General features: G+C 54.2%; 1 long non-coding RNA gene across 1 annotated transcript; it reads right to left on the reverse strand.

Moving 5' to 3' along the window:
- Positions 1 to 5,266: 5,266 nt before the first annotated feature.
- On the reverse strand, positions 5,267 to 11,366 carry LOC139043718 (uncharacterized). The gene is made up of 4 exons (XR_011500786.1): positions 11,314 to 11,366; positions 9,936 to 10,309; positions 7,633 to 8,033; positions 5,267 to 5,754 (listed from the first exon to the last, which is right to left on the reverse strand). It is a non-coding gene; the product is annotated as an uncharacterized lncRNA (long non-coding RNA).
- Between the last annotated feature and the right edge of the window lie 15,605 nt (positions 11,367 to 26,971).

The following is a 26,971-nucleotide window of genomic DNA, read 5'->3' on the forward strand; positions in this document are numbered from 1 at the left end:
GGCTCTCGGCGGCCTGGGTGGGCTCCCCGGCCTCCGTCGGCTCCAGAGACCCCGCGGACTCGCGGGTGCGGCTCCCCGGTGGCCGACGCCCTGCCGGGTCGACCGGCGGCCGGGGCCCGGGCCCGGGCCCGGGTTCCGGCGGCGGCGCGGGTCGACCAGATGTCCGCGCGGGGCGCACGCTCCTCACGGAGCCCCGAGGGCTACGCGGAGGCCGCGGACGAGCAGCCGCGAGGCCGCCGGGGCCGCCGCCCTGCCTGGTCGACCAGCTGTCCGGCTCGGACTTGGTCCCCGGACCGGGGCGCGCGGGTCGACCAGATGTCCGCGGCGCTCGGGGCCGGGTCCCGGGGCTCTGGGTGCTCTGGGTGCTCTGGGTGCGCTCCCGGCCCTCTGTCGGCTCCGAAGGCCCCGCGGACTCGTAGCCACGGGGTCCGGCGGCGCGCGGGTCGACCAGATGTCCGCGCCGAGCGCCGCGGGGACGCGGGGCTCTCGGCGGCCTGGGTGGGCTCCCCGGCCTCCGTCGGCTCCAGAGACCCCGCGGACTCGCGGGTGCGGCTCCCCGGTGGCCGACGCCCTGCCGGGTCGACCGGCGGCCGGGGCCCGGGCCCGGGCCCGGGTTCCGGCGGCGGCGCGGGTCGACCAGATGTCCGCGCGGGGCGCACGCTCCTCTCGGAGCCCCGAGGGCTACGCGGAGGCCGCGGACGAGCAGCCGCGAGGCCGCCGGGGCCGCCGCCCTGCCTGGTCGACCAGCTGTCCGGCTCGGACTTGGTCCCCGGACCGGGGCGCGCGGGTCGACCAGATGTCCGCGGCGCTCGGGGCCGGGTCCCGGGGCTCTGGGTGCTCTGGGTGCTCTGGGTGCGCTCCCGGCCCTCTGTCGGCTCCGAAGGCCCCGCGGACTCGTAGCCACGGGGTCCGGCGGCGCGCGGGTCGACCAGATGTCCGCGCCGAGCGCCGCGGGACCGCAGGGCGCTCGGCCTTCTCGGAGGCTCGAGGGCTCCGGCGACCCGGCGGACGAGCAGCGGCGAGGCCGCCGTGGCCGCCGCCCTGCCGGGTCGACCGGCGACCCGACCCCCGTGTCTCGGGGGGGGGGGGGGGGGCGGGTCGACCAGATGTCCGCACCGAGCGCCGCGGGGCCGTGGGGCCGCGGGGCGCTCGGCCTTCTCGGAGCCCCGAGGGCTCCCTGGAGGCTGCGGACGAGCAGCCGCGAGGCCCCCGGGGCAGCCGCCCTGCCGGGTCGACCGGCGGCCCGGCCCGGACTCGGGCCCCGGGTCCCGTGGCGCGCGGGTCGACCAGATGTCCGCGCCGAGCGCCACATGGCTGCGGGTCGCTCCGGCTTCTCGCAGTCCCGAGGGTTCCGCGGGCACGTAGCTGCGAGACCCGGGCGGCTGCCCTCCGCCCGGCTCACGGGGCGCTCGTGTCCATCAGCTGGTCGTGCGGAAATCCCGTGGTTGGCCTCCCTCCCTCCCTCCCTCCCTCCCTCCCTCCCTCCCTCGTCCAGCCGCCACGTTTTCGGGGTTCGTGCGACTGGGATGAAATAGACCTTCCCAACGTCAATCGGAGATCATCCATCATACCTCTCGAGTCCCCAAAAGCCAAGAAACACGCCAACCAAAACGCTTTTATTATGCCAACGGTTCCCGTTTTCATTCCTATCGTTTAGGGAGGTTTGGTGGCAGCAGCGGCCGAAAGCAAAAGGAAACCCGAGGAAAGCGGCTCCATCCACCAGGGCTGTGTCTCATCGGTGCCGACGCAGGAGGGACGGGCTTCGTTCGTTCGTTCGCTGCGGCCCAAATTCCCGGGCCGCCCGAGGACCGCTCGCACCGGCCCGAGGGAGGGAGCCCCGGCAGGCAGGATGCCTCCGGGGAAATGGCCAAGTCGACCGCGCGACCCACAACCCGCCCGACTGGGGGCGAGAAGGAGCATGGAGGAGGACTCCGTCCCCTAGTCGGCAGACGGCCCCGGGACAGGGACGTTCGCCAAAACCTCCCCAAGGCCGCTTTCCGTGACCGAGTCGGCCTCCCCGCCTGTACTCGTCCCGGCCCGAGAAACGAGACGCGGGGTGGATCGGGACCAGGCCACGCACCAGGCCGGCCGGCGCGCCATCCTCCCTCCCCCGACCTGACCTGACCTGGACGAACGCCTCCCCATCGCCCGCCCCCGCGAGGCTGATCCGTCCGGCCGGTGAGGAGGCCGCTTGTCGGGCGCCACCTGCTGCCCGGCATCCTCTTATATAGTGTTCGAGGAGGTCGACCAGGTGGCCCGGCCTGGATTGGGGGGGGGGGGGGGCGCGGGGTGCGGTGTCCCGGGCGGCGGGGGACGGGGGGGGGTAGGAGTGGAGAGGGAAAGGTGGGCGTGGAGAATGCCGGGGTCGGGGGTCGGCGCGGGGCGGGGCGGGAGTTGGGGATGGGGAGGGGCGGGAGGCCGTCTGGACATGGAGGGTCGGAAGAGCGGTGGTGACAATGATTTTCATTATCATTTAGAAAGAAGAACGTGGACTTCTTTAGAGGAGTCCTTTGAATAGCTTCTCCATTTAGTTAACATACATCCAAATGGAGGTCGGGAAACTTGGGTCCTGTTAACATATGGATGGAAGTGGAAAGAACTATCGCGATGACCGTCCTTGTGTTTCTTTTATTTTTTCTTTCTTCCTGCTCCCCAAAGCCGCCCCCCCCACCCCCGCCCCGCCCCGCCCCGCCCCGCCCCGTCCCGTCCCGTCCCGTCCATAGTTGTAGGTTCCAGTGGTAGGTCTTTCGCGTTTCTGCTATGTGGGACGCCGCCTCGGCGTGGCTTGAAGGGCGATGCTGGGTCTGGGGCTGCGCCCAGGATCCGAACCGGTGAAAACCTGGGCCGTCGAAGCCGGGGGCCGGGGTGGGGGGCGCTACTTGACCGTTCGTCCACGGGCTCGGCCCCCGGCCCCTTGTTTTCTAGGGAGAGAGACAGAGAGACCCGATCCATTTTCCCTTGGCCTCTAAAGCGTGCGTGTGGTCGAAAGGCGACAGAGAGAGGGGTTCTGGTCCAGAAAGCCCCGACTGCGCCGCCGCGGGGATCGGTCGGTTCCGCCCGAACCGTCCGAGTCGGAAAGGAACGGACAGCTTTCCTCCTTTGGGCCCCTGACTTGGGACCGACAGGGGAAGAGGAACAGGCCTCTCTCCCTCACACCCTGGCCCCTTCCTCCAGGACGCCCTCCTTCTAGTCAGCCCGCCTCTGGCTTTTCCACACGCCGACGACCGCTCGTCGGCATGGACCCACCTTCCTTGGGGGACACCACCACACGACTCTCCCACTCGTCTGCCTGCCTTTCGTTGGCGTCGCTGCCAAAGGCGAGGGGTAGGGGTGGCGGTGGCAGGGACGGCAGGGGCCCAGCGGCTCTCTGGCGGGTGAGGAAGTCTTGCTGGTTCTCCTAGGTCGGTGATCTTTCTCGATCTCCACACACATTCTTCGTTTGGGGAGCCAAGAGACGCCCTCTGAGGAATCCCTATGGCCAGGGTCGATCACTTACTCGCTCACTGCCTCGGCCTCGGCCTCGGCCTCTGTCAGTCTTGTCTCTCTCCCTCCCTCCCTCCCTCCCTCCCTCCCTCCCTCCCTCCCTCGTCGGTCTCTGTGTGTGGACGTCTAGGTGGAGGCGAGGCAGGGAGGCCACCCACCCACCTACCTCGTGGTTTACCACACGCTCTACACGGAGGTAGAATTCCCATCCCACCGAATCCATCCTTTCCACGGGGCACAAGCCAGTGGCCTTCGGGAGTCTCTCTCCCCAAGGTGGCGCATCCGTCATGGCTATCTATTTCCAGAAGGTTTCCGTTTCCATCCCCTCCCCCCGAAAGAAAAAACGGCCCCACTCCCGGATCTGCCCCACCACGATCACCACCACCGCTGCCGCCGCCGCCGCCGCCGCCGCCATCTGCTGTCGCCCTCTAGGGTTGGACCGTTCTAGCTCTCTCCTCTGTGTGGAATCGCAACGTAGGTCGCCTTGGATGTCTGGCACCTCTCACTTAGCAGAAGGTTTTGGAGGCTCAGGCTGGGCCACGCTTTGGCCCGGGTCAGTGTTCCGTTCCTCTGGACGGCTTCCTCGTTTTCCACGAGAAGGAGCCGTGAAGACGGAAAGGAAGGGCGGATGGATGGCTTTTCCCGTGCTACCGAGTCCCTCTCCCCTTTTCCCCAAAGCGTGAGGGGCGGTCGAGAGGATCGTCTCTGATGACAAAAGTCAGAGGCACCCCGGGTCAGACACCGTGCGAGGCGTTGGTGTGTTCTCGAGAGGAGAACACGTCCCCGTCAGCGTTTCCTGTCGTTCTCGTTCCGAAAGGATTCACGCGCCACCCCGTCTCCCTCAAGGTCTTAGGGCTGTCGTGCTCCGCAGCCGTCACGTGTCGTGGATCCTGGGCACCACCACGCCACCCCGCCCCCCCCCCCCCCCCCCCCGCCATAGCTGTCGATCGCTATGTGGCACGCCTACGTTTGCCCAAAAGAGCAGTCCGATGGACAGCGTGGTGCTTTTCCCAGCAGGCAGGCAGGTGAGAGTCACCCCTCTAGAAGGTTTCCAAGCCCCGTTCCATTCTCAGAGGCAGCTCCTTTGGCCATCAAGGAGGCAGGCGATGGGGGTGGGGGTGGGGATGGGGATGGGGCAGGGGCCTCTGTCCCTCTGTCGCGGTAGAAATGATTGGGAAAGGAGGGACGATGGGCGTAGGTCGACCATCCTGGGCGGTGGTGCTTTGGGAGCTTTTTCTAGAAGAAGGAGCGAACGGCGTTCCCTGGGAAGGGAGGAAACCAGAGGAGGTCCCCCTCAGACCGACCTGGCACGAGAAGGACACACACTCTCTCTCTCTCTCTCTCTCCCTTTTCTTCCTGACTTGAAATCAGGAGACAAAACTCCCCTGCCAAAGGGGCCCTCCCAAAACGGGGAGTGAGGAAGACCTCCTTCTCTTCACGGCTGAAGTTCTCCCTGCCTTTCCTGGACGGGAAGGATAGCACCTACGCCCGCTGCCGTCGGTGACTTTTAGTCCCCCTGGAGAGGAAGAAATTCTTTCCCGTGGCCGAACCCTGGCGGTTCGTTCGTGCTGCAGAGGACGTGACCCTCTCTGACACACCCAGGAACCTCCTCGCTCCGGGTCGAGGAGAGGGAGTTCTGTTCTGTGGTTTAGAATGGTGCTTAAAAAGGGATGTCGCTTACAAAGGGTCCTCGTCCCCCTTCCTAAACCTAAACGGACGGCTCGGCTCGGAGGCGTGAGATACGTTTCGCATCCTCCTCGTCGTCTTCACTCAAAGTTTTATTGGAGTTTGGAAGATTTTATTTTTTGTCTTTCCTTTTTCTCCCCAAAGCCCCCCGGTACGTAGTTGTGTGTTCTTCGCGGTGGGTCCTTCTAGCGGTGGTATGTGGGACGCCGCCTCAGCGTGGTTTGATGAGCAGTGCCGTGTCCGCGCCCGGGATCCGAACGAACCGATGAAACACTGGGCTGCCTGCAGCGGAGCGCGCGAACTTAACCACTCGGCCACGGGGCCAGCCCCTTACTGGATTTTCAAAACAACTCCGGGGGCCGGCCCGGTGGCGCGGCGGTGAAGTTCGCACGTTCTGCTCCGCCGGCCCCGGGTTCGCCGGTCCGGATCCCGGGCGCAGGACCCGGCACCGCTTGGCGAGCCACGCTGTGGCAGGCGTCCCACCTGGAAAGTAGAGGGGGATGGGCACGGATGTCAGCTCAGGGCCAGTCTTCCTCGGCCGACAGAGGAGGATTGGTGGCAGATGTTCGCTCAGGGCTCATCTTCCTCAAAAATAAAATAATAAATCGATTCGATAAAATGTCAAATAACACAACCGCGGGATCACGCTTAGAGTCACCCTTGGCCCGATGATGCCACTCCCCACCCCCCCCACCCCCCTGCCCCCCACCATTTGGAGGTGCCGTCAGTGGGATTCGTTCCTGTTTGTCCATCTTTCTTCCTCTTTTTTTTTTTTTTTTTTAAAGACTGGCACCCGAGCTCATTGCCAATCTTTTCTTTTCTTTTTATTCCTCCTCCTTCTTCTTCTTCTCCCCAGAGCACCCCAGTACCTAGTTCTATATTCTCTTTGAGGGTCCCTCTGGTTCTGCCGTGTGGGACGCCACCTCAGCGTGGTTTGATGAGCGGTGCCGTGTCCGAGCCCAGGATCCGAACCTTCCAAGCCCCGGGCCGCTGAAGCGGAGCGTGCAAACTCAACCGCTCGGCCACGGGGTCAGCCCCTCCCTCCCTCCCTTCCTTCCTTCCTTCCTTCCTTCCTTCCTTCCTTCCTTCCTTCCTTCCTTCCTTCCTAAGGAGGAGGAGGCAGGCACTGTGTGAAGTCGCCAGTGAGTCTGTGGAAAGAGACGGAGGATTTCCCATGGGAAGCCGGGGCGGGGGACACGGACCGATGTCGTGCGAACTTGAAGGTGAAAGATCAAAAAACCCACACACGCCTAGAGCGGCGGGTTGCCCGTTAGGAGTTTGCTTGCCGGGCCCATAACGCAGGGCTCATCGATGAGCCAAACCGTCCGTGATCCTCAAGCAGTCTAGTAGGGTTAGAGAAAGGAGGGGGGCACTCTTTCTGCCCCAGATGAGGCGAGTTTCTCAGACAGCCACCCTGCCCCAACATCTTCCCTCCCTGCCTCCCGGCCCTTGGTGGACTGCGGCCTAAGGGTGGGGGAATTGAAGAAAGCCGTTCAATGGAAAAAAGCCCGAGGCCATGGGAGAGAGCTTCCTGCACTTGAATGAAGCCCTGACGCCAGGCCCATCGGAATGAATGGGCCTGACCTCCCCTCCCCCCTCCCCCCTCCCCCCTCCCAGGCTGGCGACTCGGCAGTGGAAGGCTAGGGGTTTCTTCCGAAATGGTGAACCGGCCCCCTTGTCCACAGGAAAACCACACACGGGTACAGCCTAGGCCGGATCTCAGGGTACAGCCTAGGCCGGATCTCAGGCCAAGTCGTCAGGGTGGCAAGATGATGGCGGATGAGAGGAAACTTGTTCTGGGACCGCACCGCCCCCCCCCCATCGCCTCTCTGGCTGAGAAGAGGGCTGGGGAGCGGTGAGGGTCAGGGGGAGAGTGGGGGCGGGGCCGGGACAGGGACCACCGGGCAGTAGGACGGGAGTAGCCCTGAGGCCTGCCTGCCTGCTTCCTTCCCTGCCGGCGCAGGGCTGAGAGAGGCACGGGGCACGCTGGCTCCTGCCCCTTCACTCATTCGGGAAGCCTCCTGTTGTTGCTCCTGAGGTGCCGGCTGCGGTGACAGACAGAGCAAAACTCCTCTCTCTGTCTATTTCTTCAAAGGCCCGAGTCTGAGCTACGACAGATTCCCCTGTGGCTCAACCCGCAACCTCCCATCCTGCCAGACCAGACCCCTTGTCTAAAAACCTCCACTGGAGGAGCTCTTCCACCTGACTCGGAAAGGAAACACCAGCCCCGCCTCAGCCTCACACCCACCACCACCACCACCACCCGCCCCCCCCCCCCCCGCCCCACTCTCCTCCGGACCCAGATACCTAACAGAGGGAACAAAAATCCAAAAATCCTGCTGCTCTCCTTCTACCACCTCCACTTCAGAAGAGTCAGTCTCCCCCGAACACCTCAGACTCTGTGACTTCCCGCGGCCTCCCTTTCCCCGTCCCCATTCTCTCCCCGGACGGGCCCCATCTTACACTTGAACGACAGCTCCACCGCTCGGGGCAGCTGGACACGATGTCCCAAAGTGGCCCGGACGGTAGCCTGGTCGATTCCAAAGGACCCACGCACGCAGTCGGCCATAAACGTGGTGTGGAGATCGTGGACGTTTGCGGGCCTCTGATGAAATCGCTGCTCCGGGGACCCCGGCGTCTAGGACCCGTCTTCTCCGTGTTCTTCACACCGTTGCTCCTGGGCCGGTTATTCTCTTCCCTCTCACTGACCTTAACGTTTTGTCTCTGCCATTGAATTTTGACTGTGCGAATGTGACTTGCCGCTGTAGGGCTGCGTGGATCTCTCAGGCATCCTGCTGTGCCGTGCGGGGGGAGGGGGGGGAATCCTTGGTGGGTGGGTCGATAGACGTCCCTTTGGTTGTGCCCTGGAGGGGAGAGACAGAGGGGACGACTCAATCCACCACGAACGCTGATGTCGCTCCGATAAACCTGTAGCGGTGATTCTAGTTTATGGCCCGTGTCCTGAAAATAACTTCCCGAAGGGCCAGCCCGGCGGCACAGCGGTTAAGTTCGCACGTTCCGTTTTGTCAGCCAGGGGTTCGCAGGTTCGGATCCGGGGTGCGGACGTGGCGCCGCTTGGCGAGCCACGCTGTGGTCAGCGTCCCGCCTATCAAGGGGAGGGGGATGGGCACGGATGTTAGCTCGGGACCACTCTCCCGGGGCAAAAAGAGGAGAATTGGCAGCAGGTGTCAGCTCGGGGCTCGTCTTCCTCGAAAAATAAATTAATTAAATAAATAAAAACAACTTCCCAAACCTCTCTGATAACTTGAAGCTTTGAAGTTTTGCGAGGTGAAATCAGGTGATAAAAAAGTCCACGGACGGGGGCGGCCCCGTGGCCGAGTGGTTAAGTTCACAAGCTCCCCTTCGGCGGCCCAGGGTTTTGCCGGTTCAGATCCCGGGCACGGCACGGACACGGCACCGCTCGTCGGGCCGTGTGGAGGCGGCGTCCCACATGCCACAACTGGAAGGGCCCTCAACTAAGATAGACAACTATGTCATGGGGGGGATTGGGGGAGAAAAATCGGGAGGGGGGAAAAAAAAACAGAAACGGAAGATTGGCAACAGGCGTTAGCTCTGTGAGGGCCGATCTTCCTCACCCAAAAACTAAAGTGAGATGAAATCAAATAAAGCGAAGGAAAAGATAAACCTATGAAATCCCATGTTTCTAAAAGTGGCCAAGTGTTTAGAAATTGGCCAAGCGACGGAATGCTCATGGGAAGGACAGTTCCTAATTGCTGGCTTCTTAGTTTTCACCAAAATTAAGGTTCGTGAGGGTTAAAAAATCTACTTAACAAATGCGATGAAAGCCACTAGGCCGGCCCGGTGGCGCGCTGGTTAAGTGTGCCTGTTCCGCTTCGCCGGCCCGGGGTTTGCCAGTTCGGATCCCGGGGGTGGACGTGGCACCGCTGGGCGAGCCACGTGGTGGTAGGCGTCCCACATATGAAATAGAGGAAGATGGGCACGGAGGTTAGCTCAGGGCCAGCCTTCCTCGGCAAAAAGAGGAGGATTGGCAGCAGTTAGCTCAGGGCTCATCGTCCTCAAAACAAAACAAAACAAAACAAAACAAAAAGCCACTAAAAGTGAATATGGGAAACATCTTTGTGTTCAAGGAAAGTGAGATGGCTGCCTTCAGGCAAGAGGGCCTAAAAAGTAAAGATCGTTTTGTCTGTGAAAAGGTGATCAAAGTTTCATGGGGAAAATAATCTGAGAAAAAGGCCTGTTCGTGGTCAAGTGGCCTAAAATTGGAACGAGTGGACAGATAGAAATGGCGAGCGATAGGATCTATGGGAGTCTATGAGGAAGCCATTGGGTGTCGGCCTAATTCGGCCTGACAGTGTTTTTCGAAAAGGGCCTGACGTGGCCGTCGAGCACGCATCGCATCCTAGATCCGCTTTACACATTTCCTACGGCAAGAACCAATGCCCTTAAGGGAAAGGAGCAGCTTCCCCGTGCTCGGGCCTTTCCTTAAGGAGAGGCATCTTTCCTTAGGCTAGGAGCGGATGGTTGCGCTCACCTTTGACCATCCGGCTCCCCTGTGACCACCCAGGCCCAGACAACAGACCTGCCACCCAGCAGTGTCTGTCGATCGCTGTGCCGACAGAGCAGTCTCGCGACTATCATCCAAGGGACCTTTCGATCCTATGTGAAACGTCCTCTCTGGGGGTCTAGAAGCACTCTGTACACCCCACTTCCCGGGCACCCTCTCTTCCTTCGGGAAGAAAGGCCCCGGGCCACAGTCCTCACATTTTAGCTCAGAATAAACGCACCCCGATTTTCACGGATAGATTGGTTCCGGATTATTTCCGTCGACAGAATGGAATCAAGTCAATGAGTTTCAAGATCGGAGGGAAGCTGATGCAAAATCAGAATTTGTTTTTCTCACTCCCGAAAGGATACTTTTCTCTAACTTCTAGTCTCCTCCTGATAAAGACATTGGAAAAGGTTTCTCTTGACCTCTGAGGGAATCGACACCAAAGACAGAGATCCTCCATTTTGTCAGAATGATTTCCTAGGCCTCCAATGGAGGAGGCCTCCCTCGGACGGGAGCTCAGCTTTTGTTTTGCAACAGTTTTCCTCTCTCTGCTTGCCTTTAACATCTCCTTTCCCGTTCTTCTTTTTTGGAAGGGAAATACGTGCACCGCTGGGGAAAAAAAAAAAAAAAGAATTTTCTAAATGACCAAAGAAGATCTACGACTGTTGTTATTTTGGTTTCACGGAGCAGTTCCACGTCCACATTTACTCCATTTTAAACACCCACACACACTCACAGCACGGCGCTGTGAGGATGTCCCGGGGAACTCGATTTGTGGAGGGAATGGCTGTGAGGTCTCTGCCCCCCAACCCCCACCATTTGGGTGCTTCTGCTTGTTGATGAGGACGGGAAGCCCTGCTGAAATCCATATTCTTATCACCACACGTGCATCTGCACCCATGCTCCCCCCCGTGTGTCGTCTTTGGGCTTTGCTGTGGCCCCGTGCGGAGGGAGACCTGTTTTGTGTTGTAAACTTTTCCGCGGCCAAGCGGCTCGGTCCTTTCCTCTACGACTTGTGGGCTCTGTCTGTCCGTCTGCCTTAGAGAGACCCTCTGGGCCGGAAGTGACAGGCTGCACACAATTCCTGACAGACTGCGGACAATTCCTCCGTCGTCACGGTCCTTCTCTGATGACGTGCATGGTTTCGGTTTGACAGCGACCCCCACCCCCCACCCCGCCGTGATTTTCTAAGTCCTCCCGGGAGCCCGGGAAGTGCTCGGGCCGCTCCGGGAAGCGGGGGCCGGCAGCCCCGGCCTGCCCCGTGGCATCTCCGGGGACTTTTCCACCTCTGTCCGCGTCAGCCAGCCGGCAGCCCCGCGCCCGGCCCGGCCCAGAAGTCACGTGGGGAGTCTGTCCCCTTCCTGGCAAGCCCACCCACCCCACCCCCCTCCCCGCCGATTTTCCAACACCTCCTTCTGCGCCCAGGGTTGCCCTGTGCTGCCTGGGAGCTCCGAGGTGGACACCCTGGGGCCTCACGTGGTGACCTCCCGCCCGCCCCAAGCGGGCCCAGAGAGAAAGAGAGAGAGAGAGAGAGACAGAGAGAGACAGAGACAGAGACAGAGACAGAGAGAGACAGAGACAGAGACAGAGACAGAGACAGAGAGAGACCTGACCCGGCGGTGGGCTCAGGCTGTGCACTCTCGCTGGCTGGTGACCCGGTTCCCTCCCGCTGACCCCTCCGCGCCGGTCGTTGGGCGCCATCTGGCGGCCGCTTTTACAGAGTGGCCCTCCTCCGGAGCCCCGGCGACATGAGCAAGGGATGGGACTCGCAGGACGTCTGTGTGGTTTCCAGTGTGGGGCTGTGTGGAACAGAGCTGCTAAGAACATTCATGCCCCGGATTCTGTGTGAATGAACAGGAACGTGGCCGCAGCCCCCACCCCGCCCCCCGCCCCAGCCCCCGGGAGTGGTGGGAGTGGTGCCCTCCAGACCACCCTCGGGTTGGATGCCTCCCTCCCTGGAAGGACTCACGGGACTCCACAAAAGCTGACTTCCTGGAGGTCCAGCGGAGACCCCCAAGGCCCAAGGCCCCCCCCCCCCCCCCACCCACCCACCACAGATCACTGTGGAAGCCTTAACGACCCAAGGCTCCAGCTACATACAGACGCTCTTAGGAGGCAAGATACACCAAAGGCTTATGTAGGTTGCCACTTTCGGTGGTTGTTTCCGCGGCGTGTCAGTTTTGGAACCCGCCACGCCCTTTTTCACAGAGGCCATACCGTTTCCCTTCACCACCAGTGAGGCGTGAGTGACTGACTTGGCTTCTCCGCGACCTGACTAGCAGTTTGATCCTGTTCCGGTATTTGGAAGAAGGCAGTCTCACCCATGTGTCCCCACAATGTCTCCCTCTAATTTTCTCACTTGCTTTTCCAGGGAACAGCTCACATCTTTTCATGCGCTTATCGGTCATCCATGCATACCTCCTCCACCCCAGGTGAAAGTGCCTGCTCTGTCTATTGGTCTTCCATTCTTTTTGTATTTTTCAGTGTTGATTTCCCCCGGGTCTCCACTCCATTGTGGGTTTTGTTTTTTGTTTTTTGTTTTTTGTTTTTTTTTTTTGCTTAAAGATTGTCACCTGAGCTAGGCACTGTTGCGCTGCTTCCTCAGTTTCAGAGGGTACCTTTTTCAGGGTTGCTTTTTGACCGGGTCTCCTCGCCATTGTATTTTTTTATTTTTTTTTTTTTGCTTAAAGATTGCCACCTGAGCTAGCCTCTGTTGCCCATCTTCTTCGGTTTCAGAGGGTAGATTTCTCAGTGTTGCTTTTTCGCCAGCTCTCCACGCCCTTGCGTCTTTTTTTTTTCTGCTTGAAGGCTGCAACCTGAGCTAGCTTCTTTTGCCCATGTTCCTCAGTTTCAGAGGGTGGATTTCTCCGTGTTGCTTTTTCCCCAGGTCTCCACACCCTTGTGTGTTTCTTTGGCTTAACGATTGCCACCTGAGGTAGCCTCTGTTGCCCATCTTCGTCCGTTTCAGAGGGTGGATTTCTCAGTGTTGCCTTTTCGCCAGCTCCCCACGCCCTTGTGTGTTTCTTTTGCTTAAAGATTGTCACCTGAGCTAGGCACTGTTGCCCTGCTTCCTCAGTTTCAGAGGGTACCTTTTTCAGGGTTGCTTTTTCACCGGGTCTCCTCGCCATTGTATTTTTTTATCTTATTTTTTTTGCTTAAAGATTGCCACCTGAGCTAGCCTCTGTTGCGCTTCTTTCTCAGTTCTAGAGGGTAGATTTCTCCGTGTTGCTTTTTCCCCAGGTCTCCACGCACTTCCTTTTATTTTTCCTTAAAAATTGCCACCTGAGCTAGCCTCTGTTGTCCATCTTCGTCGGTTTCAGAGGGTAGATTTCTCACTGTGGCTTTTTTGCCAGGTCTGCACGCCCTTGTGTTTTTTTTCTGCTTAAAGGTTGCAACCTGAGCTAGCTTCTTTTGCCCATGTCCCTCAGTTTCAGAGGGTGGATTTCTCCGTGTTGCTTTTTCCCCAGGCCTCCACGCCCTTGTGTGTTTCTTTTGCTTAACGATTGCCACCTGAGCTAGCCTCTGTTGCCCATCTTCGTCCGTTTCAGAGGGTGGATTTCTCAGTGTTGCCTTTTCCCCAGCTCCCCACGCCCTTGTGTGTTTCTTTTGCTTAAAGATTGCCACCTGAAGCCAGCCTCTCTTGCCCATCTTCCTCAGTTTCAGAGGGTAGATATTTCAGGGTTGCTTTTTCCCCAGGTCTCCACGCCTTTGGGTTTTGTTTTTGCTTAACGATTGCCACCTGAGCTAGCCTCTCTTGCCCATCTTCCTGAGTTTCAGAGGGTCGATATCTCCGTGTTGCTGTTTCCCCAGGTCTCCACGCCCTTGTGTGTTTCTTTTGCTTAACGTTTGCCACCTGAAGCCAGCCTCTCTTGCCCATCTTCCTCAGTTTCAGAGGGTAGATATTTCAGGGTTGCTTTTTCCCCAGGTCTCCACGCCTTTGTGTTTTGTTTTTGCTTAACGAGTGCCACCTGAGCTAGCCTCTCTTGCCCATGTTCCTCAGTTTCAGAGGGTAGATATTTCAGGGTTGCTTTGTCCCCAGGGCTCCACGCCTTTGTGCTTTGTTTTTGCTTAAGGATTGCCACCTGAGGTAGCCTCTCTTGCCCATCTTCCTCAGTTTCAGAGGGTGGATTTCTCCGTGTTGCTTTTTCCCCAGGTCTCCACGCCCTTGTGTGTTTCTTTTGCTTAAAGATTGCCACCTGAGCTAGCCTCTGTTGCCCATCTTCGTCCGTTTCAGAGGGTGGATTTCTCAGTGTTGCCTTTTCGCCAGCTCCCCACGCCCTTGTGTGTTTCTTTTGCTTAAAGATTGTCACCTGAGCTAGGCACTGTTGCCCTGCTTCCTCAGTTTCAGAGGGTACCTTTTTCAGGGTTGCTTTTTCACCGGGTCTCCTCGCCATTGTATTTTTTTATCTTATTTTTTTTGCTTAAAGATTGCCACCTGAGCTAGCCTCTGTTGCGCTTCTTTCTCAGTTCTAGAGGGTAGATTTCTCCGTGTTGCTTTTTCCCCAGGTCTCCACGCACTTCCTTTTATTTTTCCTTAAAAATTGCCACCTGAGCTAGCCTCTGTTGTCCATCTTCGTCGGTTTCAGAGGGTAGATTTCTCACTGTGGCTTTTTTGCCAGGTCTGCACGCCCTTGTGTTTTTTTTCTGCTTAAAGGTTGCAACCTGAGCTAGCTTCTTTTGCCCATGTCCCTCAGTTTCAGAGGGTGGATTTCTCCGTGTTGCTTTTTCCCCAGGCCTCCACGCCCTTGTGTGTTTCTTTTGCTTAAAGATTGCCACCTGAAGCCAGCCTCTCTTGCCCATCTTCCTCAGTTTCAGAGGGTAGATATTTCAGGGTTGCTTTTTCCCCAGGTCTCCACGCCTTTGTGTTTTGTTTTTGCTTAACGAGTGCCACCTGAGCTAGCCTCTCTTGCCCATGTTCCTCAGTTTCAGAGGGTAGATATTTCAGGGTTGCTTTGTCCCCAGGTCTCCATGCCTTTGGGTTTTGTTTTTGCTTAACGATTGCCACCTGAGGTAGCCTCTGTTGCCCATCTTCGTCCGTTTCAGAGGGTGGATTTCTCAGTGTTGCCTTTTCCCCAGCTCCCCACGCCCTTGTGTGTTTCTTTTGCTTAAAGATTGTCACCTGAGCTAGGCACTGTTGCCCTGCTTCCTCAGTTTCAGAGGGTACCTTTTTCAGGGTTGCTTTTTCACCGGGTCTCCTCGCCATTGTATTTTTTTATCTTATTTTTTTTGCTTAAAGATTGCCACCTGAGCTAGCCTCTGTTGCGCTTCTTTCTCAGTTCTAGAGGGTAGATTTCTCCGTGTTGCTTTTTCCCCAGGTCTCCACGCACTTCCTTTTATTTTTCCTTAAAAATTGCCACCTGAGCTAGCCTCTGTTGTCCATCTTCGTCGGTTTCAGAGGGTAGATTTCTCACTGTGGCTTTTTTGCCAGGTCTGCACGCCCTTGTGTTTTTTTTCTGCTTAAAGGTTGCAACCTGAGCTAGCTTCTTTTGCCCATGTCCCTCAGTTTCAGAGGGTGGATTTCTCCGTGTTGCTTTTTCCCCAGGCCTCCACGCCCTTGTGTGTTTCTTTTGCTTAAAGATTGCCACCTGAAGCCAGCCTCTCTTGCCCATCTTCCTCAGTTTCAGAGGGTAGATATTTCAGGGTTGCTTTTTCCCCAGGTCTCCACGCCTTTGTGTTTTGTTTTTGCTTAACGATTGCCACCTGAGCTAGCCTCTCTTGCCCATGTTCCTCAGTTTCAGAGGGTAGATATTTCAGGGTTGCTTTGTCCCCAGGGCTCCACGCCTTTGTGCTTTGTTTTTGCTTAAGGATTGCCACCTGAGGTAGCCTCTCTTGCCCATCTTCCTCAGTTTCAGAGGGTGGATTTCTCCGTGTTGCTTTTTCCCCAGGTCTCCACGCCCTTGTGTGTTTCTTTTGCTTAAAGATTGCCACCTGAGCTAGCCTCTGTTGCCCATCTTCGTCCGTTTCAGAGGGTGGATTTCTCAGTGTTGCCTTTTCGCCAGCTCCCCACGCCCTTGTGTGTTTCTTTTGCTTAAAGATTGTCACCTGAGCTAGGCACTGTTGCCCTGCTTCCTCAGTTTCAGAGGGTACCTTTTTCAGGGTTGCTTTTTCACCGCGTCTCCTCGCCATTGTATTTTTTTATCTTATTTTTTTTGCTTAAAGATTGCCACCTGAGCTAGCCTCTGTTGCGCTTCTTTCTCAGTTCTAGAGGGTAGATTTCTCCGTGTTGCTTTTTCCCCAGGTCTCCACGCACTTCCTTTTATTTTTCCTTAAAAATTGCCACCTGAGCTAGCCTCTGTTGTCCATCTTCGTCGGTTTCAGAGGGTAGATTTCTCACTGTTGCTTTTTTGCCAGGTCTGCACGCCCTTGTGTTTTTTTTCTGCTTAAAGGTTGCAACCTGAGCTAGCTTCTTTTGCCCATGTCCCTCAGTTTCAGAGGGTGGATTTCTCCGTGTTGCTTTTTCCCCAGGCCTCCACGCCCTTGTGTGTTTCTTTTGCTTAAAGATTGCCACCTGAAGCCAGCCTCTCTTGCCCATCTTCCTCAGTTTCAGAGGGTAGATATTTCAGGGTTGCTTTTTCCCCAGGTCTCCACGCCTTTGTGTTTTGTTTTTGCTTAACGATTGCCACCTGAGCTAGCCTCTCTTGCCCATGTTCCTCAGTTTCAGAGGGTAGATATTTCAGGTTTGCTTTGTCCCCAGGGCTCCACGCCTTTGTGCTTTGTTTTTGCTTAAGGATTGCCACCTGAGGTAGCCTCTCTTGCCCATCTTCCTCAGTTTCAGAGGGTGGATTTCTCCGTGTTGCTTTTTCCCCAGGTCTCCACGCCCTTGTGTGTTTCTTTTGCTTAAAGATTGCCACCTGAGCTAGCCTCTGTTGCCCATCTTCGTCCGTTTCAGAGGGTGGATTTCTCAGTGTTGCCTTTTCGCCAGCTCCCCACGCCCTTGTGTGTTTCTTTTGCTTAAAGATTGTCACCTGAGCTAGGCACTGTTGCCCTGCTTCCTCAGTTTCAGAGGGTACCTTTTTCAGGGTTGCTTTTTCACCGGGTCTCCTCGCCATTGTATTTTTTTATCTTATTTTTTTTGCTTAAAGATTGCCACCTGAGCTAGCCTCTGTTGCGCTTCTTTCTCAGTTCTAGAGGGTAGATTTCTCCGTGTTGCTTTTTCCCCAGGTCTCCACGCACTTCCTTTTATTTTTCCTTAAAAATTGCCACCTGAGCTAGCCTCTGTTGTCCATCTTCGTCGGTTTCAGAGGGTAGATTTCTCACTGTGGCTTTTTTGCCAGGTCTGCACGCCCTTGTGTTTTTTTTCTGCTTAAAGGTTGCAACCTGAGCTAGCTTCTTTTGCCCATGTCCCTCAGTTTCAGAGGGTGGATTTCTCCGTGTTGCTTTTTCCCCAGGCCTCCACGCCCTTGTGTGTTTCTTTTGCTTAAAGATTGCCACCTGAAGCCAGCCTCTCTTGCCCATCTTCCTCAGTTTCAGAGGGTAGATATTTCAGGGTTGCTTTTTCCCCAGGTCTCCACGCCTTTGTGTTTTGTTTTTGCTTAACGATTGCCACCTGAGCTAGCCTCTCTTGCCCATGTTCCTCAGTTTCAGAGGGTAGATATTTCAGGGTTGCTTTGTCCCCAGGGCTCCACGCCTTTGTGCTTTGTTTTTGCTTAAGGATTGCCACCTGAGGTAGCCTCTCTTGCCCATCTTCCTCAGTTTCAGAGGGTGGATTTCTCCGTGTTGCTTTTTCCCCAGGTCTCCACGCCCTTGTGTGTTTCTTTTGCTTAAAGATTGCCACCTGAGCTAGCCTCTGTTGCCCATCTTCGTCCGTTTCAGAGGGTGGATTTCTCAGTGTTGCCTTTTCGCCAGCTCCCCACGCCCTTGTGTGTTTCTTTTGCTTAAAGATTGTCACCTGAGCTAGGCACTGTTGCCCTGCTTCCTCAGTTTCAGAGGGTACCTTTTTCAGGGTTGCTTTTTCACCGCGTCTCCTCGCCATTGTATTTTTTTATCTTATTTTTTTTGCTTAAAGATTGCCACCTGAGCTAGCCTCTGTTGCGCTTCTTTCTCAGTTCTAGAGGGTAGATTTCTCCGTGTTGCTTTTTCCCCAGGTCTCCACGCACTTCCTTTTATTTTTCCTTAAAAATTGCCACCTGAGCTAGCCTCTGTTGTCCATCTTCGTCGGTTTCAGAGGGTAGATTTCTCACTGTGGCTTTTTTGCCAGGTCTGCACGCCCTTGTGTTTTTTTTCTGCTTAAAGGTTGCAACCTGAGCTAGCTTCTTTTGCCCATGTCCCTCAGTTTCAGAGGGTGGATTTCTCCGTGTTGCTTTTTCCCCAGGCCTCCACGCCCTTGTGTGTTTCTTTTGCTTAAAGATTGCCACCTGAAGCCAGCCTCTCTTGCCCATCTTCCTCAGTTTCAGAGGGTAGATATTTCAGGGTTGCTTTTTCCCCAGGTCTCCACGCCTTTGTGTTTTGTTTTTGCTTAACGATTGCCACCTGAGCTAGCCTCTCTTGCCCATGTTCCTCAGTTTCAGAGGGTAGATATTTCAGGGTTGCTTTGTCCCCAGGGCTCCACGCCTTTGTGCTTTGTTTTTGCTTAAGGATTGCCACCTGAGGTAGCCTCTCTTGCCCATCTTCCTCAGTTTCAGAGGGTGGATTTCTCCGTGTTGCTTTTTCCCCAGGTCTCCACGCCCTTGTGTGTTTCTTTTGCTTAAAGATTGCCACCTGAGCTAGCCTCTGTTGCCCATCTTCGTCCGTTTCAGAGGGTGGATTTCTCAGTGTTGCCTTTTCGCCAGCTCCCCACGCCCTTGTGTGTTTCTTTTGCTTAAAGATTGTCACCTGAGCTAGGCACTGTTGCCCTGCTTCCTCAGTTTCAGAGGGTACCTTTTTCAGGGTTGCTTTTTCACCGGGTCTCCTCGCCATTGTATTTTTTTATCTTATTTTTTTTGCTTAAAGATTGCCACCTGAGCTAGCCTCTGTTGCGCTTCTTTCTCAGTTCTAGAGGGTAGATTTCTCCGTGTTGCTTTTTCCCCAGGTCTCCACGCACTTCCTTTTATTTTTCCTTAAAAATTGCCACCTGAGCTAGCCTCTGTTGTCCATCTTCGTCGGTTTCAGAGGGTAGATTTCTCACTGTGGCTTTTTTGCCAGGTCTGCACGCCCTTGTGTTTTTTTTCTGCTTAAAGGTTGCAACCTGAGCTAGCTTCTTTTGCCCATGTCCCTCAGTTTCAGAGGGTGGATTTCTCCGTGTTGCTTTTTCCCCAGGCCTCCACGCCCTTGTGTGTTTCTTTTGCTTAACGATTGCCACCTGAGCTAGCCTCTGTTGCCCATCTTCGTCCGTTTCAGAGGGTGGATTTCTCAGTGTTGCCTTTTCCCCAGCTCCCCACGCCCTTGTGTGTTTCTTTTGCTTAAAGATTGCCACCTGAAGCCAGCCTCTCTTGCCCATCTTCCTCAGTTTCAGAGGGTAGATATTTCAGGGTTGCTTTTTCCCCAGGTCTCCACGCCTTTGGGTTTTGTTTTTGCTTAACGATTACCACCTGAGCTAGCCTCGCTTGCCCATCTTCCTGAGTTTCAGAGGGTCGATATCTCCGTGTTGCTGTTTCCCCAGGTCTCCACGCCCTTGTGTGTTTCTTTTGCTTAACGTTTGCCACCTGAAGCCAGCCTCTCTTGCCCATCTTCCTCAGTTTCAGAGGGTAGATATTTCAGGGTTGCTTTTTCCCCAGGTCTCCACGCCTTTGTGTTTTGTTTTTGCTTAACGAGTGCCACCTGAGCTAGCCTCTCTTGCCCATGTTCCTCAGTTTCAGAGGGTAGATATTTCAGGGTTGCTTTGTCCCCAGGGCTCCACGCCTTTGTGCTTTGTTTTTGCTTAAGGATTGCCACCTGAGGTAGCCTCTCTTGCCCATCTTCCTCAGTTTCAGAGGGTGGATTTCTCCGTGTTGCTTTTTCCCCAGGTCTCCACGCCCTTGTGTGTTTCTTTTGCTTAAAGATTGCCACCTGAGCTAGCCTCTGTTGCCCATCTTCGTCCGTTTCAGAGGGTGGATTTCTCAGTGTTGCCTTTTCGCCAGCTCCCCACGCCCTTGTGTGTTTCTTTTGCTTAAAGATTGTCACCTGAGCTAGGCACTGTTGCCCTGCTTCCTCAGTTTCAGAGGGTACCTTTTTCAGGGTTGCTTTTTCACCGGGTCTCCTCGCCATTGTATTTTTTTATCTTATTTTTTTTGCTTAAAGATTGCCACCTGAGCTAGCCTCTGTTGCGCTTCTTTCTCAGTTCTAGAGGGTAGATTTCTCCGTGTTGCTTTTTCCCCAGGTCTCCACGCACTTCCTTTTATTTTTCCTTAAAAATTGCCACCTGAGCTAGCCTCTGTTGTCCATCTTCGTCGGTTTCAGAGGGTAGATTTCTCACTGTGGCTTTTTTGCCAGGTCTGCACGCCCTTGTGTTTTTTTTCTGCTTAAAGGTTGCAACCTGAGCTAGCTTCTTTTGCCCATGTCCCTCAGTTTCAGAGGGTGGATTTCTCCGTGTTGCTTTTTCCCCAGGCCTCCACGCCCTTGTGTGTTTCTTTTGCTTAACGATTGCCACCTGAGCTAGCCTCTGTTGCCCATCTTCGTCCGTTTCAGAGGGTGGATTTCTCAGTGTTGCCTTTTCCCCAGCTCCCCACGCCCTTGTGTGTTTCTTTTGCTTAAAGATTGCCACCTGAGCTAGCCTCTGTTGTCCATCTTCGTCGGTTTCAGAGGGTAGATTTCTCACTGTTGCTTTTTTGCCAGGTCTGCACGCACTTGTGTTTTTTTCTGCTTAAAGGTTGCAACCTGAGCTAGCTTCTTTTGCCCATGTCCCTCAGTTTCAGAGGGTGGATTTCTCCGTGTTGCTTTTTCCCCAGGCCTCCACGCCCTTGTGTGTTTCTTTTGCTTAAAGATTGCCACCTGAAGCCAGCCTCTCTTGCCCATCCTCCTCAGTTTCAGAGGGTAGATATTTCAGGGTTGCTTTTTCCCCAGGTCTCCACGCCTTTGTGTTTTGTTTTTGCTTAACGAGTGCCACCTGAGCTAGCCTCTCTTGCCCATGTTCCTCAGTTTCAGAGGGTAGATATTTCAGGGTTGCTTTGTCCCCAGGGCTCCACGCCTTTGTGCTTTGTTTTTGCTTAAGGATTGCCACCTGAGGTAGCCTCTCTTGCCCATCTTCCTCAGTTTCAGAGGGTGGATTTCTCCGTGTTGCTTTTTCCCCAGGTCTCCACGCCCTTGTGTGTTTCTTTTGCTTAAAGATTGCCACCTGAGCTAGCCTCTGTTGCCCATCTTCGTCCGTTTCAGAGGGTGGATTTCTCAGTGTTGCCTTTTCGCCAGCTCCCCACGCCCTTGTGTGTTTCTTTTGCTTAAAGATTGTCACCTGAGCTAGGCACTGTTGCCCTGCTTCCTCAGTTTCAGAGGGTACCTTTTTCAGGGTTGCTTTTTCACCGGGTCTCCTCGCCATTGTATTTTTTTATCTTATTTTTTTTGCTTAAAGATTGCCACCTGAGCTAGCCTCTGTTGCGCTTCTTTCTCAGTTCTAGAGGGTAGATTTCTCCGTGTTGCTTTTTCCCCAGGTCTCCACGCACTTCCTTTTATTTTTCCTTAAAAATTGCCACCTGAGCTAGCCTCTGTTGTCCATCTTCGTCGGTTTCAGAGGGTAGATTTCTCACTGTGGCTTTTTTGCCAGGTCTGCACGCCCTTGTGTTTTTTTTCTGCTTAAAGGTTGCAACCTGAGCTAGCTTCTTTTGCCCATGTCCCTCAGTTTCAGAGGGTGGATTTCTCCGTGTTGCTTTTTCCCCAGGTCTCCACGCCCTTGTGTGTTTCTTTTGCTTAAAGATTGCCACCTGAGCTAGCCTCTGTTGCCCATCTTCGTCCGTTTCAGAGGGTGGATTTCTCAGTGTTGCCTTTTCGCCAGCTCCCCACGCCCTTGTGTGTTTCTTTTGCTTAAAGATTGTCACCTGAGCTAGGCACTGTTGCCCTGCTTCCTCAGTTTCAGAGGGTACCTTTTTCAGGGTTGCTTTTTCACCGGGTCTCCTCGCCATTGTATTTTTTTATCTTATTTTTTTTGCTTAAAGATTGCCACCTGAGCTACCCTCTGTTGCGCTTCTTGCTCAGTTCTAGAGGGTAGATTTCTCCGTGTTGCTTTTTCCCCAGGTCTCCACGCACTTCCTTTTATTTTTCCTTAAAAATTGCCACCTGAGCTAGCCTCTGTTGTCCATCTTCGTCGGTTTCAGAGGGTAGATTTCTCACTGTTGCTTTTTTGCCAGGTCTGCACGCCCTTGTGTTTTTTTTCTGCTTAAAGGTTGCAACCTGAGCTAGCTTCTTTTGCCCATGTCCCTCAGTTTCAGAGGGTGGATTTCTCCGTGTTGCTTTTTCCCCAGGCCTCCACGCCCTTGTGTGTTTCTTTTGCTTAACGATTGCCACCTGAGCTAGCCTCTGTTGCCCATCTTCGTCCGTTTCAGAGGGTGGATTTCTCAGTGTTGCCTTTTCCCCAGCTCCCCACGCCCTTGTGTGTTTCTTTTGCTTAAAGATTGCCACCTGAGCTAGCCTCTGTTGTCCATCTTCGTCGGTTTCAGAGGGTAGATTTCTCACTGTTGCTTTTTTGCCAGGTCTGCACGCCCTTGTGTTTTTTTCTGCTTAAAGGTTGCAACCTGAGCTAGCTTCTTTTGCCCATGTCCCTCAGTTTCAGAGGGTGGATTTCTCCGTGTTGCTTTTTCCCCAGGCCTCCACGCCCTTGTGTGTTTCTTTTGCTTAAAGATTGCCACCTGAAGCCAGCCTCTCTTGCCCATCTTCCTCAGTTTCAGAGGGTAGATATTTCAGGGTTGCTTTTTCCCCAGGTCTCCACGCCTTTGTGTTTTGTTTTTGCTTAACGAGTGCCACCTGAGCTAGCCTCTCTTGCCCATGTTCCTCAGTTTCAGAGGGTAGATATTTCAGGGTTGCTTTGTCCCCAGGGCTCCACGCCTTTGTGCTTTGTTTTTGCTTAAGGATTGCCACCTGAGGTAGCCTCTCTTGCCCATCTTCCTCAGTTTCAGAGGGTGGATTTCTCCGTGTTGCTTTTTCCCCAGGTCTCCACGCCCTTGTGTGTTTCTTTTGCTTAAAGATTGCCACCTGAGCTAGCCTCTGTTGCCCATCTTCGTCCGTTTCAGAGGGTGGATTTCTCAGTGTTGCCTTTTCGCCAGCTCCCCACGCCCTTGTGTGTTTCTTTTGCTTAAAGATTGTCACCTGAGCTAGGCACTGTTGCCCTGCTTCCTCAGTTTCAGAGGGTACCTTTTTCAGGGTTGCTTTTTCACCGGGTCTCCTCGCCATTGTATTTTTTTATCTTATTTTTTTTGCTTAAAGATTGCCACCTGAGCTAGCCTCTGTTGCGCTTCTTTCTCAGTTCTAGAGGGTAGATTTCTCCGTGTTGCTTTTTCCCCAGGTCTCCACGCACTTCCTTTTATTTTTCCTTAAAAATTGCCACCTGAGCTAGCCTCTGTTGTCCATCTTCGTCGGTTTCAGAGGGTAGATTTCTCACTGTTGCTTTTTTGCCAGGTCTGCACGCCCTTGTGTTTTTTTTCTGCTTAAAGGTTGCAACCTGAGCTAGCTTCTTTTGCCCATGTCCCTCAGTTTCAGAGGGTGGATTTCTCCGTGTTGCTTTTTCCCCAGGCCTCCACGCCCTTGTGTGTTTCTTTTGCTTAAAGATTGCCACCTGAAGCCAGCCTCTCTTGCCCATCTTCCTCAGTTTCAGAGGGTAGATATTTCAGGGTTGCTTTTTCCCCAGGTCTCCACGCCTTTGTGTTTTGTTTTTGCTTAACGAGTGCCACCTGAGCTAGCCTCTCTTGCCCATGTTCCTCAGTTTCAGAGGGTAGATATTTCAGGGTTGCTTTGTCCCCAGGGCTCCACGCCTTTGTGCTTTGTTTTTGCTTAAGGATTGCCACCTGAGGTAGCCTCTCTTGCCCATCTTCCTCAGTTTCAGAGGGTGGATTTCTCCGTGTTGCTTTTTCCCCAGGTCTCCACGCCCTTGTGTGTTTCTTTTGCTTAAAGATTGCCACCTGAGCTAGCCTCTGTTGCCCATCTTCGTCCGTTTCAGAGGGTGGATTTCTCAGTGTTGCCTTTTCGCCAGCTCCCCACGCCCTTGTGTGTTTCTTTTGCTTAAAGATTGTCACCTGAGCTAGGCACTGTTGCCCTGCTTCCTCAGTTTCAGAGGGTACCTTTTTCAGGGTTGCTTTTTCACCGGGTCTCCTCGCCATTGTATTTTTTTATCTTATTTTTTTTGCTTAAAGATTGCCACCTGAGCTAGCCTCTGTTGCGCTTCTTGCTCAGTTCTAGAGGGTAGATTTCTCCGTGTTGCTTTTTCCCCAGGTCTCCACGCACTTCCTTTTATTTTTCCTTAAAAATTGCCACCTGAGCTAGCCTCTGTTGTCCATCTTCGTCGGTTTCAGAGGGTAGATTTCTCACTGTGGCTTTTTTGCCAGGTCTGCACGCCCTTGTGTTTTTTTTCTGCTTAAAGGTTGCAACCTGAGCTAGCTTCTTTTGCCCATGTCCCTCAGTTTCAGAGGGTGGATTTCTCCGTGTTGCTTTTTCCCCAGGCCTCCACGCCCTTGTGTGTTTCTTTTGCTTAACGATTGCCACCTGAGCTAGCCTCTGTTGCCCATCTTCGTCCGTTTCAGAGGGTGGATTTCTCAGTGTTGCCTTTTCCCCAGCTCCCCACGCCCTTGTGTGTTTCTTTTGCTTAAAGATTGCCACCTGAAGCCAGCCTCTCTTGCCCATCTTCCTCAGTTTCAGAGGGTAGATATTTCAGGGTTGCTTTTTCCCCAGGTCTCCACGCCTTTGGGTTTTGTTTTTGCTTAACGATTGCCACCTGAGCTAGCCTCTCTTGCCCATCTTCCTGAGTTTCAGAGGGTCGATATCTCCGTGTTGCTGCTTCCCCAGGTCTCCACGCCCTTGTGTGTTTCTTTTGCTTAACGTTTGCCACCTGAAGCCAGCCTCTCTTGCCCATCTTCCTCAGTTTCAGAGGGTAGATATTTCAGGGTTGCTTTTTCCCCAGGTCTCCACGCCTTTGTGTTTTGTTTTTGCTTAACGAGTGCCACCTGAGCTAGCCTCTCTTGCCCATGTTCCTCAGTTTCAGAGGGTAGATATTTCAGGGTTGCTTTGTCCCCAGGGCTCCACGCCTTTGTGCTTTGTTTTTGCTTAAGGATTGCCACCTGAGGTAGCCTCTCTTGCCCATCTTCCTCAGTTTCAGAGGGTGGATTTCTCCGTGTTGCTTTTTCCCCAGGTCTCCACGCCCTTGTGTGTTTCTTTTGCTTAAAGATTGCCACCTGAGCTAGCCTCTGTTGCCCATCTTCGTCCGTTTCAGAGGGTGGATTTCTCAGTGTTGCCTTTTCGCCAGCTCCCCACGCCCTTGTGTGTTTCTTTTGCTTAAAGATTGTCACCTGAGCTAGGCACTGTTGCCCTGCTTCCTCAGTTTCAGAGGGTACCTTTTTCAGGGTTGCTTTTTGACCGGGTCTCCTCGCCATTGTATTTTTTTATCTTATTTTTTTTGCTTAAAGATTGCCACCTGAGCTAGCCTCTGTTGCGCTTCTTGCTCAGTTCTAGAGGGTAGATTTCTCCGTGTTGCTTTTTCCCCAGGTCTCCACGCACTTCCTTTTATTTTTCCTTAAAAATTGCCACCTGAGCTAGCCTCTGTTGTCCATCTTCGTCGGTTTCAGAGGGTAGATTTCTCACTGTGGCTTTTTTGCCAGGTCTGCACGCCCTTGTGTTTTTTTTCTGCTTAAAGGTTGCAACCTGAGCTAGCTTCTTTTGCCCATGTCCCTCAGTTTCAGAGGGTGGATTTCTCCGTGTTGCTTTTTCCCCAGGCCTCCACGCCCTTGTGTGTTTCTTTTGCTTAACGATTGCCACCTGAGCTAGCCTCTGTTGCCCATCTTCGTCCGTTTCAGAGGGTGGATTTCTCAGTGTTGCCTTTTCCCCAGCTCCCCACGCCCTTGTGTGTTTCTTTTGCTTAAAGATTGCCACCTGAGCTAGCCTCTGTTGTCCATCTTCGTCGGTTTCAGAGGGTAGATTTCTCACTGTTGCTTTTTTGCCAGGTCTGCACGCCCTTGTGTTTTTTTCTGCTTAAAGGTTGCAACCTGAGCTAGCTTCTTTTGCCCATGTCCCTCAGTTTCAGAGGGTGGATTTCTCCGTGTTGCTTTTTCCCCAGGCCTCCACGCCCTTGTGTGTTTCTTTTGCTTAAAGATTGCCACCTGAAGCCAGCCTCTCTTGCCCATCTTCCTCAGTTTCAGAGGGTAGATATTTCAGGGTTGCTTTTTCCCCAGGTCTCCACGCCTTTGTGTTTTGTTTTTGCTTAACGAGTGCCACCTGAGCTAGCCTCTCTTGCCCATGTTCCTCAGTTTCAGAGGGTAGATATTTCAGGGTTGCTTTGTCCCCAGGGCTCCACGCCTTTGTGCTTTGTTTTTGCTTAAGGATTGCCACCTGAGGTAGCCTCTCTTGCCCATCTTCCTCAGTTTCAGAGGGTGGATTTCTCCGTGTTGCTTTTTCCCCAGGCCTCCACGCCCTTGTGTGTTTCTTTTGCTTAAAGATTGCCACCTGAAGCCAGCCTCTCTTGCCCATCTTCCTCAGTTTCAGAGGGTAGATATTTCAGGGTTGCTTTTTCCCCAGGTCTCCACGCCTTTGTGTTTTGTTTTTGCTTAACGAGTGCCACCTGAGCTAGCCTCTCTTGCCCATGTTCCTCAGTTTCAGAGGGTAGATATTTCAGGGTTGCTTTGTCCCCAGGGCTCCACGCCTTTGTGCTTTGTTTTTGCTTAAGGATTGCCACCTGAGGTAGCCTCTCTTGCCCATCTTCCTCAGTTTCAGAGGGTGGATTTCTCCGTGTTGCTTTTTCCCCAGGTCTCCACGCCCTTGTGTGTTTCTTTTGCTTAAAGATTGCCACCTGAGCTAGCCTCTGTTGCCCATCTTCGTCCGTTTCAGAGGGTGGATTTCTCAGTGTTGCCTTTTCGCCAGCTCCCCACGCCCTTGTGTGTTTCTTTTGCTTAAAGATTGTCACCTGAGCTAGGCACTGTTGCCCTGCTTCCTCAGTTTCAGAGGGTACCTTTTTCAGGGTTGCTTTTTGACCGGGTCTCCTCGCCATTGTATTTTTTTATCTTATTTTTTTTGCTTAAAGATTGCCACCTGAGCTAGCCTCTGTTGCGCTTCTTTCTCAGTTCTAGAGGGTAGATTTCTCCGTGTTGCTTTTTCCCCAGGTCTCCACGCACTTCCTTTCATTTTTCCTTAAAAATTGCCACCTGAGCTAGCCCCTGTTGCCCATCTTCGTCGGTTTCAGAGGGTAGATTTCTC

The sequence above is a fragment of the Equus asinus genome, unplaced genomic scaffold (assembly GCF_041296235.1).
Source record: "Equus asinus isolate D_3611 breed Donkey unplaced genomic scaffold, EquAss-T2T_v2 contig_335, whole genome shotgun sequence".
Taxonomy (NCBI): domain Eukaryota; kingdom Metazoa; phylum Chordata; class Mammalia; order Perissodactyla; family Equidae; genus Equus; species Equus asinus.